Source organism: Falco punctatus (genome assembly GCF_963210335.1).
Source record: "Falco punctatus genome assembly, chromosome: 12".
Taxonomy (NCBI): Eukaryota; Metazoa; Chordata; class Aves; order Falconiformes; family Falconidae; genus Falco; species Falco punctatus.
Window position 1 is genome coordinate 17,870,603 of NC_137592.1, and position 12,814 is coordinate 17,883,416.

The following is a 12,814-nucleotide window of genomic DNA, read 5'->3' on the forward strand; positions in this document are numbered from 1 at the left end:
TTTGGAAAACATTTTGTAGTGAAACACGTCAGGAATTTGCTTTGCTTATGAAACAAACAGAAGTCCATAACCTGTGCAGTTCCTCTGCAGATCAGCATTACTTCGCTTGCCCACTGGGTGCCCTGAGTCACTCTTACAGTGCGTGGGTAGATCAGGTTCCTAGGATGAGGTCATTTTCAAACTCATTTTGACACAATTACATTTTGAAAAGTTAGGTTAAATATTCTCAAAGAAAGGAAGGGCCAGTTACAGGAGATTGATCTGTTACCCATTCATTAGGGATCTAATGGAAATAAGAACTTTGATAAAAACTTTGTTCTGAGAATCAGCCACCGCAAGTTTCAAGTCATGTCTATCTGAGCAGCTAACTGCTGCACCACCACTCCCCCAAATCCAGGGAAGTCCTGAGTACATAGGCAAGCACTGCTGACACATAACTCCAATTCACACAATTGGGATGAGCACAAGCTGGAGAGTAGTACTGCATTTGTGAGCCACATGCAGCCCTGTTGCCCAGATGTTGAGCAGTCCTGCCTTAAGCACTCCTTTGCAGACAGTCTGCTTTCCTAACATTGTAATTGTAGATCATCTGCCAAAGACTTTAAAAGCTTCAAAAGGCTAACTTCAATTTCTATGTGTCCTTACAAATGCACCTACACAGCATCAACTCAAGCCCAAAGCCAGGAATCTGCAAACTAAATGATACTGCCACAATGCTCAATAAGCAAAACTTCCCCACTAGCAAGCAAAACATCAAATAAATCATTTTACTTTAACCCTTTTTCACTGGAGACAAGAGAAATGGAAAAAATGCAATACATCCACTAGATATGCCTGAATCATATGTAATGTACAGGTCAACCACATCCCTCCCAATATGAGGTTGGAAATGGATGCATCATAATTCTCCTCCAAAATTCCTGATAGCTCAAAAGCTATCAGGAATGAGATATCAGGCTGAGATAAATAGCTGCTGCTCACAGTTCAGTGTTCAGGCAAAAAAGGGATGAACTGGTGGATGCATCTGTGAGCAGCCTGTAAAGAGAGTGGTCATTCTTTAGGCTTGGCAAGCAGCTTACAAAATTAAAGCCATTCTGTGATACAGACAAACATCAGTATTTTCAACCTACAATACAGAACTATTATAAAGCAGTAAAATGGCCATGGATATCAGAACTATGTTTCCTAACTTTCTTTCCCAACTTAAAACTAAACTTTTTATGTGATATAGAACATGCCAGAATTTTCATCTCCAGAAGCATGAGTTTTACACACATGTTCACCTAGAAAACTCTGCTTATGTACCAACTAATTAGGAGTTAAGCTCAGGTTAAGGAATAATGCGATACTGAATTGGATCACAGCTCATTTACCAGTTTACAACCATTAACAAATATTGTAAGTTATCCTATCTGAATTTTTCATTTGAAAAAAAACAAACAAATCTTAGTATTTACATGCATCATAGTGAAGTTGTAAGATCTAATCTACTGAAGTGTGAAGTGTGATGAGGTCCTCAGCTAAAAGATGTTAGGAACAAATAAGATTTATTTGAAAGTACAGAAAATGATCTGAACGAAAAACAGATTTGGGTAAATTAATAGGAGGAAAATATACTCTGTTTCATTCCATTAGGGTGAATGGCATTTTGCCAGCAATATGAGTCATGGAGAATATTACATTCTGTGTGTAAGGCATGGCTAGGCAAGAAGAAAAGGGGAACAGTAATCTGGAAGACAAATTTCAGGAAGAAGTAAGCAGGAATACACTGAAGGGATAGCAATACTGCATGAAGAACTACTTTAAGACTAAAAGCTGAATTGTATCTTATCACTTTGAAAAGTATTCAAGTTAAAAGGTTCAAGGATTCTGCTGCAGGAATGAATCAGATCTGAAAGCCTGACATACAGTGTGTGAGAGCGTAGGACAAAACATTCTCAGTCTGGAAGACCTGGTTCTGAAAAGAATTTTCAGATTAGATGAATCATGGTCAGAGCTCTCATGAGTCATTGCAAAATCTTCATTAATACTTGTAGACCCAAATAAACATTTACAACACTAACTGAAAGTCTCAGCTCTTCCACAGAATAATGAAGGATTAGCAGAAACAGCCTGGCCCAAAACAAAGCTTTGAAGAAAGTGAAATGTGAGAAAAGACAGAGATTCAATATTGAAACATTATTCATCGCTTCTATAAAGGACCCCCCCAGAATTAGTGGTGCCATTTCTATCTTCTCTGTTCCCATGTAGACATCTTATTGGTACTTTTGACATTCCGGCAAAATGACAGTAGCAATGCTGGCGTCTATCCCCACACACAGTGGTATCTCAGCTCATGGTGGCAGCAGTTTCCATTTGCTCTTTTTTTGTGGACTAGAGTCACTCAGACCTCAGCTGCACTGGAACCGTATGATATTACTGCCATCATCACCAATAACTCTGTTCAAAAGTAAGGACACCAGAAAAACAAAAGTGTGTAAGGACTGAGATAGGGAAAGCTGCTGGCATATCTGAGTGACAGCACGACAAAGTAGACAAACTGCCCAATCACTACATTTTATTTGCACTGCTTGCCAAATGCAGTCCTATACAGTGTCATTAACAGAATCCAGTCTTAATAAATGTCATCTGTGTGGAGTATTCGCAGGCCCTGACTTGACACATCTATTACTGGCATTACACAAGTCCTTCTTTGAGTCATTTTTGATTGAATGTGCTGATACAGACCACAGCCAGAGCTGCAGATAGTACTTCCACAGGACTTCTGGAAAAATATTGCTTGTAGCAGTAACTAGCCAAAAGATGCATCTAGTCTTTTTTACTCATTATATAGCCTAAAAATACATTTGATAATTTAAAGTTTGATTTGCCGCTATATTTAAATCTACTCACCTAGGCTTTCAGCAACAAAGCAATTCCTCCACACACTTTGATGGACTCTGCCTGAATTTTTTATATTGCTGTGCATGTACATGCCCTCTGAATTTTGGCTTGCCAGTATATGAAGATTATTACCTAGGATCTCTCTTGAGGCTATCAGTTCCATTCAAATTCCATTCAGATTTTAAATTTATGGCTAGGCTTTGGTTTATCTGGCTTGATTCAATGCCCAGTGAAGTCAATGGAAAGTTCTTATTGACCTAAAAGGAAGCTGACTGAAGCACTTTGGTGTGCCTGGTTTGATCAGACATTAAAGTTCTTTTCTTCCATTAGGTTCCCTGTATTTGAAGTGGGTTAGGAACTGTCACAAAGTACTGAACTGTTTCTGAACACAGAGGTGTGAAAAAAATAAAAAGCACAGCTCATGAGGGTCCAGCCCAGCTCTCACTGCAATCAGCAGAAGCTGTTTCATTTACTGTGGTGGAAGCTGAGCTAGAGCTGAACATCAGAACTACATTTGTTCCAGCATTTATTCCAGAAATTTAAACCTAATGTAAAAACCAGATGTTTTTTCCTTTTCTGGGTCTTTTATTGAGTTGGAGAGAAGGTAGGATCCCAGTGCTGTTCAAAACTGCATGAATTTAATGAAATGTAATCTGTTTATTTATGTTTCCAAAGTTCTGTGAAACTCTCAACTTTCATTTTAAACAAGAAAAAGAACAAAAGGAAAAAAGCAACTGCTTTTAAGACTACAGAGAAAGGTGGAAAACCATAAATCCTAAAAGCTCAAAAATAAGAAGACCCAAGTCCCTCCTCACAAAATGATTTGTGGTAAAATGCTATGATTTTTAAGTCTGCTTCATAGTTTGGAGGTCTGATTCACTTTGAAATGCTTACTATTGTTAATGCCTCTGTCTCACTGTGTTGGATAATAATTCTCTGTGCCATGACATTTCCCAAAGACTCTCAACAGAGTCAGCACTCCCATCATGCCAGAGGCTGTCCAGAAAGTCAAAATTTTAAAAGGGGAAAAGTCACGTAGTATGTCAGCAAAATTAATTTTACCATGCGCTAATATGCAAATGGATTTAAAAATGCTGTTTGAACGACAACATTACAGTCTGCCTTGATTCTTGTATAAAATCAAACTGGAAGAGATGTTAGAAGACCTTCTGCAAAAATATCTAAGAATGCAGCAGCCAAGGCTGAGCCCATCAGTGATGGTGGGAGCGCCTCCAGGATAATCTATTTCAGAAGGGCAAAAAAAATGCACAACCACCTGGAGCCAGAGAGAGGGGTGAGCATGTGTGAGAGCCCCCCAGGGCAGGGCAGGGGGGGCTCCATGTGCTGGAGCAGATTCCCCCCAGCCCGCGGGGCAGCCCATGTGCATACCCCTGTTCACATCTAGATTTTGACATTTAGATGTTGACATCTAGATTTACTCAAGTGCATCCCACCTTTCTAAACAGGTGACACTTCCTCGTCAACTGACTGGCCAGTCTGCAACTGAGCACAGGCATTGGTCTTAGCTGGGTTTCTGCCTCTCAGAGCAGCTTCCACCTCTGGAACAAGGCTTCTCCATGTTCAGCCTCCAGGCTTCATATGCCTGTCAGAGTGGCAGAGTTTGTGTCAACATTTTTTTGCGTAGGCCCAGGACTTTACACAGCCTTTGCAAGTATCCAATGCATCTAGCTCCTCATATGACTTTTGCAACTCCTTCCATTTTTGAGTTTGGAAACACCCACGCCTCTGCTCAACTCTCTGACCTAAGCACCAAAATGGGGATTTAGCAGAAACAGTAATAGGTAAACAAGAAAACTTTTCTAAAACAAACCAGTATTTTGTAATCCAGATTCATAAGGCCCAAACCCCCAGGTTAGCAAGCCTAGTAGGCCATGCTTACTTGAAGCTAGACATGACTTCTTGATGGATTGCTCTTCTCCTTGTGGGCTGGTGGTTTCTCCCCATCTATCTTTCCAACTGCTTTGCTCTAAGCACTTTCTTACATTCTTATTCATAAGGTGAAGCCCAGCTGGAGGTGGCAACCTGCCTCTTAAAATACCGTACAAGTAGCTCCAATGTGCTGATCTGATGAAAGCAAACCAGGCATCCCTACCCAAGTACCCTTCACCCCGTGTGAATGCAGCAAGCAGGAAGCATTTGGGTGTTGGGAAGGGGTCCTTCTGTAGGAGAACCTTCCGGTAAGACTAAGGGTGCTCATGGTTAGTTCGTTAGGGTTTGGGGTTTGCTTTCTATGGAGAACTATGAAAGCTGGTGGAAATTCCACGCTGGGGAATAACACTATTCTTGTTTTGTAAGTTTCATGGGGCAGGAAAATTTTCTGTAGCCAGCTTTACATGGGTGGATCAAAGGTTGTAGGGAAACTCTGAGAGAATTAGAACAATCTTGTTTTTCATGGTATGTCAACCAATTAACACTAAACCTTTGTAAAAACATTGTTAATAGTATTTGTTTGCTAAATGATGATAAAGCATCACATGTCAAAAAAAAAAGGTATACAGATAAAGATATTATAATATAGAGAAGATCTGTATCTGTATACATTCATACCAGAAAATATAAACAAATAAACATAAATACATACCTTACTTAGAAAACCATCCTAGGTATATTTACCTTATCTTTTCTGGTATATTACTTGTGTAATTACAGTATATCACATTAGCTTTTGTGATCTGCAGCACTAATTCTTGACAACTCTCTAGATAATTATGCAGACAGATGTACTATATAGGACATCATTGTTTCAGACACTGCACAAACACAATGGTGGCATACCCTGCCTCAAAGCGTTTTCTGTCTAAAAGATGTACTAGAACAGAATTATTGAAACGTAAGACTGCAGAGCCAGAAAGACTTCAGGAGATAGTATAGTCCAACTCCATGCATTAAAAGCCAGCTAAAGTGTGTTTAGACCAGCTGCAAAGGTATTTGTCCATTTTCTTGAAAAGCTGCAATAAAGGCAATTACACAGCATCCCTATACAACCTATTTTAGCACTTTACATAATCAAATGATGAAAACAAATTAGTCTAATCTGCAGCAAGGAAGATATATGTTTAACACATGGAATATGTTACTGTTGTAAGGATGGAGAACAGCTGAGCACTACATATTTATAACATTCATTCATGCACTGGAAAATTGTTAAAATCTCTACTCATAACCTCTTTTTTAAGTAAGCAAGCTAATTCCTTAAGCTCTGCATTAAGTTGTGTTTTCTAAAATCTGCCATCAGGACAAGTTTTCCAACTGAGTCTTTAAAAGGATCAAGTAGAGCAGAATAATTACTTCCCTTGTTTAAAGTATGACAGCCCTGTTCATTCATCCTAGAATGACACTATTTAGTTGACTCATTTATAGTTTGTAAAATACTTTTGTTCCCACATACTTTTCTGCTATACTGCTACATAGGTGGTTATTTTCTTTATATACATCTACAATTTCTCCCTTCCTTGCTAGGCTAATTATCCTCTTAAAGAAAATTAGACTTGTTTAATGACAGATGGGGGAATGGGGGGGGGGAAGTTGTGGGCGGACACTTATCAGTGCCTTATCTTGGTTCTCACATATTCATTCTTCAGTGTTTTATGCCAAAACTCTCCAGGGCTTGAAGTTAGGCTGATAAATCTATCATTTCTGACTTCTCTTTGGAGCTGAATGCATACCATTTCTCTTTTCCAGACCTTCTAGATATCTATGAGATGATTGCCAATGGTTCAGAGATTAAATTCAGCTAATTGGTTGAGTAGAAGAAAAATCAATAATGTCATACTTCAGGTGAATGGCAAAATCAAGAGACCAATTGCGGATTATCTACAGTTTGATCCAGAACAGCCACTCCTATACATAAAGATGTTGTCTCAAATTAATAGATATGAATAGATTTTACCTTGTTCTGATTTAGCCAGCACAGAGCCTCACTGGTTCCCTTAGCATACCAAGTGGGGAAAGCCTGCCTTGTGCTTACTGCTGTGCACACAGCTCATGCTGGTGCTGGGAGCACCACACCAGTTCTGCCAGCTTTACAGTTTTCTTTGTAATAAACATTTTCCAAACACAGTACAGAACTGATTTCATAATAGCATGGATTAAAGTGCAAATGTGCCATTAGTGAAAGCCTGAATGCTTGGAACGGCAAGAATACATGAACCAAGACTCAGGAAAATAGGCTGTCTAGCATTGTTCAAAGGCAGCTTCAGTTGGATGCGGGATGCAGGGAGGGGAGCTGGGCCAGGACTGGACCAGGGAAGCATGGGGTTTGTGGGTGCCAGGCAGTGTGCAGCTGAGCTGAGGGGCAGACGGCTGTGCAATGCCACACTGAGCCATGCTGTGCTGGGCCATAATGGCCTGGTTCATGCCATACCAGACTGTGCCATGCCACGCTGTGCTGGTACACCCCATACCAGGACAGGCCATACTCAGCTGTGGCAGGTCATGCCATACCAGCTCAAGCTGGGCTATACTGGGCTGACAGCCCGCACCATCTCACTAGCAGGCTGAGGGATGACTGGGGGAAGCAGGGATCCCCCAAGAATGGCAAGCTGTCTTCAGGCAAAGGCAGCCTGGCCCTTTCAGGGCTCATTCATGCAGCCTGGGGCAGCAAGGTACTTTCTCAGCTGCAGGTAAGCCCAGCCAGCACCGCATTGCTCTTACCTCCACTGCTTTTTGCTTTCCCACTGGTGACTGAGTATTGCTTCCCTAGATTTTCCTCTTCCTAATTTCTCCATCCTAGATAATATTGGAAGAAAGTGTTATCAGTAATGGGAAATTAGTTGTTGAGATCAAGGGTGTTTAGATTTTCCTGGCTCAAACTGCTGCAAATAAACAGAGCCAAGTTTCACTCAGCAAGACCTGCACTGTCTGATGGAAATTTTTGAGAGTTGTGTAGAAACAGCCTTTCCCCAAGGAGATAAATTTCAATACCAGCCAACTAGGAGAAAGTTGTGATAATAGCATCCTTTTCAACCTGCTCCCTTGCTAGTCTAGTTGCTGTAAACAGAGGTCCCTTCCCTGTCAGAAGGTTCTGAACTTAAGGATATGCTGATCTAGCAAGGCTGTGCAGGAGAGCTGTCAGGAGTGAGCCGTCTGGGGCTCCTGCTGCCACCATCTTATGGATGCTCTCAGGCTCAGCAGGACACTCAGACTAGATACATCCCCATCCTGTGATGGAGCAGGAGGGTCCCTGGGCAGTAACTGTTATTTCCTAGCTATGAACCACTTCTGGACTTTCTCCACCCATCATCTCCTGCAGTATGTGAAATATGCCCTACAGGTCTGAGCTGTAAGATTTTAGCATGTGCCTCCCAAGGCTGAGAAAACAAGCCATTCCTGAAACAAGGGGTGCAGCCAGGGGATAGCTGGTTTCCTCTTTACTAAACAGCACCATTTTCCTACTTCTTGAGAAATCATTTTTACTTAATGAGATATACTCTTGTTATAATGGGCTATTTTAATTCACGGGTCTGCTATGTCAAATGTGTAAAGAATCTTTTTAATGGCAAAAAGTTGTTTCTTTTTTAAAAGGTCCTCCTTTCAAAACTGCCCAGGGTTTTTATTTCCTTTTCTCCATTTTTAATAACATGGATGATAAATAATCTGAATTTTACTCCCACGGATTACATTTCCATGCTTTAAAATCTTAATTTTTCTTTGGAAATCCACTGCACACATTAGTTGTACCATTGCTATTGTTATTTTTAAATTCTGGATATTCACATAGCAGTAGGCTAGAAAGTCCTATTATTTCTTTTGTTGAAAGTATGTCAGGGATAAGCCTTTTAGTAGGGGTCCTTTATGAGTCAGTATTTAAAGAGCAACTAAAAAAGCCCTCTCCATGCAAAGAGAAAAAACAGCAAGTAGTTACAAACATATTTGTCATTAATGAAATTAATGAAATGAAAATAAGAAGAAGCACCAACATACACAATTGTGTTTATCGTCCATTATGAAAATCTATTCCAGAGCCACCTTTTAAGATGCTTTCCCTCCAATTATGTATGAAAATTAGGTACTAACACCAAAGGCCAGATCTTGAAAGTGTTTACATGTATGCATTCTCTCTGTTCACATGGAATTTGCCTGGTCTAACACGATTCAGGTAATGCTGGTGCCAAAGTGTTCACTGAACCAGGTCATACATCAGGTCAGAAAGTACTCATGGACAGTGCTCTTCAGACAAAAAAAAATAATCAGGGGCATTTTAAAAAAATGAACATTTAGTGTGTGATGAGAAGAGAGATATGCAGAGCTCATCTTTTGCATTTAGTCTGTGCTTTCCCTTTCTTTTACTAAGGTCATCTAGCATTTACCTCTGGTTTTCCCCTGGCAAGCTGCCCAGTTTTTTGGCCAGTTTAAGGCTATGATAATACTGTAACATTGTTAATAATTGGTAAAGGCATTTTGAGGCAGTACTGCAGCAGTGACTTAAGGGTAGGATTTGCATGAAGAAAATGTGACATGAGCTGCAGGCAATAAGTACATACAAAAGAAAGGTAAATTATGGAAAGTATAAAAACTGCTTTACTCAAAAATCTTCAATAAATTACATCTTTTGCTCAGTTTCTCTAATATTGGAAAATTTCCTTCCTCTCAAATAAATGCTCATTCTTTTTTATCATTGCTTTCTGAGCTGCAGCCTTTTACTTGCAAAACTGAAAGTAATGACTTATCCAGAGCTTTTGCTGTGACTCATTTCATTCAGGGATCACGGCTTCTTGATTTCGCTCTCATTGCAATTCATATGCTTGGGAAGAGGTTTCTCTACTGCTGCATTCTGCATGGGAGACCTATCTTCCCATCCCTTCACCTCAGCACACTCACTACTTGTAAACTTGGGATTTGATTTTTCAGAGTTTATTTGATTTTTTTTTCTGTATAAAAAATCCATGTCATTTGTCAAAACACTGAAAAATGACCTTACGAGTATTGTCAGACTTCACATTTAGAAGGGAATGTCACTGTGCCTTGATTTGCAATCAGTAAAACAATTAAACAAATCAAGCTTAATTCTAGAAATTTATTACATTGTGACCGAGACTGAAATTGGTCAGAACTCAAACTCGATGAAATCTCAGTGACATTCAGATCCAGGTGAACAGTTTAAGACTGGAAATGAACCCGAGTCACAGTTTTTAATCCAGAGCAGAATTCTCACTTTCTTGAATGGATGGAAAAAAAAAGAGCAGGTCTGGATGCAACCCCCAACTTCCTCTTAGAACTCCTGTTTCTTTAGAGTAACCCCACAGGTTAACTTAGGTTTCTTCATTAAAGCCACGTTCAAGGGCTGGAATGTACCCCTGCATTTCCCATTTGGCAAATTTCTCTTTGGCTCTTTGGGCTGTACGGCTCATTTGTTGCATTACAACTGTAAATCCTTTTAGAGCAGAGCTTTCTTCTCTAAAGTCAGATAGTCCCTTTCCAGTAAAAGGTCACCTCTATCCTTTTAAGTACACTTAGTGATGCTGTCTTGGTAAAGATCACGAGATGATGACCATCAAGAATATTGACAGGTTGTCCCTTCATAAGCACCATGTACTTCTTGTAAGTTCTTTTTTTTCTGTCTTATTTCAAAGATCTGGTTTTCAGTCTTGGACGTTCTCCCGAATAAAAGGAAATATAATGGGAGATAATAGTAAAGAGAATAAAGGAGGAAAAAATGCTGTGAGTTCTTAATGCCCATTAGAATACCCTTAAAAGGATATGTAAAGCAGCAGTTTCTTAAGAAGGTAGCTGAGGAGGACAAAATGTGAAAGTAGTTGTACCTGTGGCATAAAGCAGTCCAGAGATGGAAACTCTAGATATCCACCAAAAGTGATAGTTATATATCTGTATACAGACACATGTATATCTGTAGCTAGATAGCTGAAAGCTGATGGCCTAGTAAGGGGTAAAGCTGCTGCTCTCCTTTAGACAATCATAATTCCCACTGAAGTGAATGACCATAGCAGGAATATTGCTCATGTAAACACTGTGCAAGCTACACCAAGGAAGCATCTCTACCCAAAGTCAGACAAACAATCCAAATTTTACATTCACTGGTTCAGTCTTGAGATCCTTCTACAACTGAAATTTCTGCTGCATTTGTTTACTAGAATGACACTTCAAACAAACCAGATGATTTTTTTTTCTCTGGTAGAACTTCTTTTTTTTTTTTCCTTCAGCCATACACTTTGTCTTAGGCAAAGCTAAGCACACGCTGCTTAGCTAAAGCTGTCTCTGTTTATGGCCTCAGTACTTCCTCCACGTGAATCCTTGGCAGCTCGAATAATTTGGAATGTGCAAAAACATATCTGCCTGCTTTCCTGCTTACCAAAAATCCTACTTGTGATCCAGACGTGCATAAACTGTGCTTCAAAGTAGACCGATTAATACTTTGAATCACTGTTTTAATTATGATTTAATTTGGAAAATGGAAATTCCTGACTTAAATAGTTTATCATTTTCTATTCCCATTTTTTTACTTCCTGAAAAAAGTTGGATTCTCATTCATCACTAATCTAGTGTTAATTTGCAGCAGTATGTAGCCTCTAGATTAAATTGGGTCTTCTTTCTGCTAATCAGTAAGACACGCTCTCTACATACACAAGCACTTATTTAACATAACATAACATATATTTATTCAGACTTAAAATGCTTCTATTTTATGATGCTAGAAAAAGGTATCTGATATTTCTTAGAGCTGATTTCTTTTTGATTCCTGATTAGTGTTATGCTACATTTAGGTGCAAATTGGAATTCAAATATAATACAAACATTCAGAATATTTAAGTAGTGTTTTGTTAGCTGAATAAAATCAGGTTAAATTCCTAGCTATAGGAATAAAAAGGCTTGTCAAAACCAAATTTTCATTTAAAATGTCACTTTATCTTCATGAACTGGATGACTGTTCCTGGGTAATCCATCCTTCACAATGTTAAAAGTAATTTTATCCTGAAATGGTAGAAACTGAATTTCTTGGCTTCTTAGCATCTCAGCTGTAAAGCACCTCTACATGTACACTATTTACAACTACCATGCTTTGTGTGTCTCACTTCTTGATGACCTATTCAGAATTTCAGATGCTGTATTGAATTTCCTACTGGTATTAATAGGAAGACATGGAGGCTTGAGAACCACAGCTCAAGAGCTGTGTTTACAGTGCTTTGATTTTCACCTTTACTGCTGTGACCATGGGCAGCCCTGTAGACTCGGCACAGAAAGCCTTTTCAGTCCTTACTTTATTTAGACTTCACCTTTCTGTCCACGATCACTCCTACTAGTCATTCAGCACTTACACCCTTTCTTTTTGCAGGTATGCTTTGATACTTATGAAGAAAGTGGTTGCACTATGCAAGCTTGCAAGGTAACTGGATGGATATAGACAACCAGATCTGTGGAATACTAGTTAAGGTGCAAGAGGCAAGTCTCATTTTCAGAACTGACACTTACGGTGGTGAACCACTCAAAGGGACAGATTCACAGCTAGGACTGAAGTCTTGATACGGTGGCAGTGCTGTGCCAACTTTGAGCCACGAAAAAAACTGGCAGATAGCTTTGCAGTGTCTCCCAGCCTGAGGAAGTGGAGAGACCTCCAGGGAGCAGCGGCAAGGTACCCACATGAAACTCCATCTCCATCTCAAGTTCTGGGAATACCTTTCCCTTCTCATGGGAGGCAAAGGTCTTTTACATACAACAGGAACAGCGACAATGATAGATTGTGGTTTGTTTATACCTGTAACAAAGATTATGACTATTTATTTATTTTTTTTACAGAATTAGGGTTTACATAATATGCTTTTATTATAGTTTATATAGTCATTTGCAGCTTTTTCATGGCAGGACTGTTTCATGCCACAGAAATGCTATCTTCTGACGGCATTTTGCAGACTTCTTGAAAGCTTGCACACACAACACTTTCCATCGTCTACAAACA

General features: G+C 39.5%; 1 protein-coding gene across 1 annotated transcript in view; it reads right to left on the reverse strand.

Moving 5' to 3' along the window:
- The window catches only part of SOCS5 (suppressor of cytokine signaling 5), a 92,836-nt gene that overhangs the window by 65,300 nt on the left and 14,722 nt on the right, over nucleotides 1–12,814 (reverse strand). Inside the window, exon 3 of the mRNA XM_080408312.1 lies at nucleotides 7,558–7,632. The gene's annotated coding sequence lies outside the window, so the exon portion shown is untranslated. The remainder of the gene's footprint in view (nucleotides 1–7,557; nucleotides 7,633–12,814) is intronic.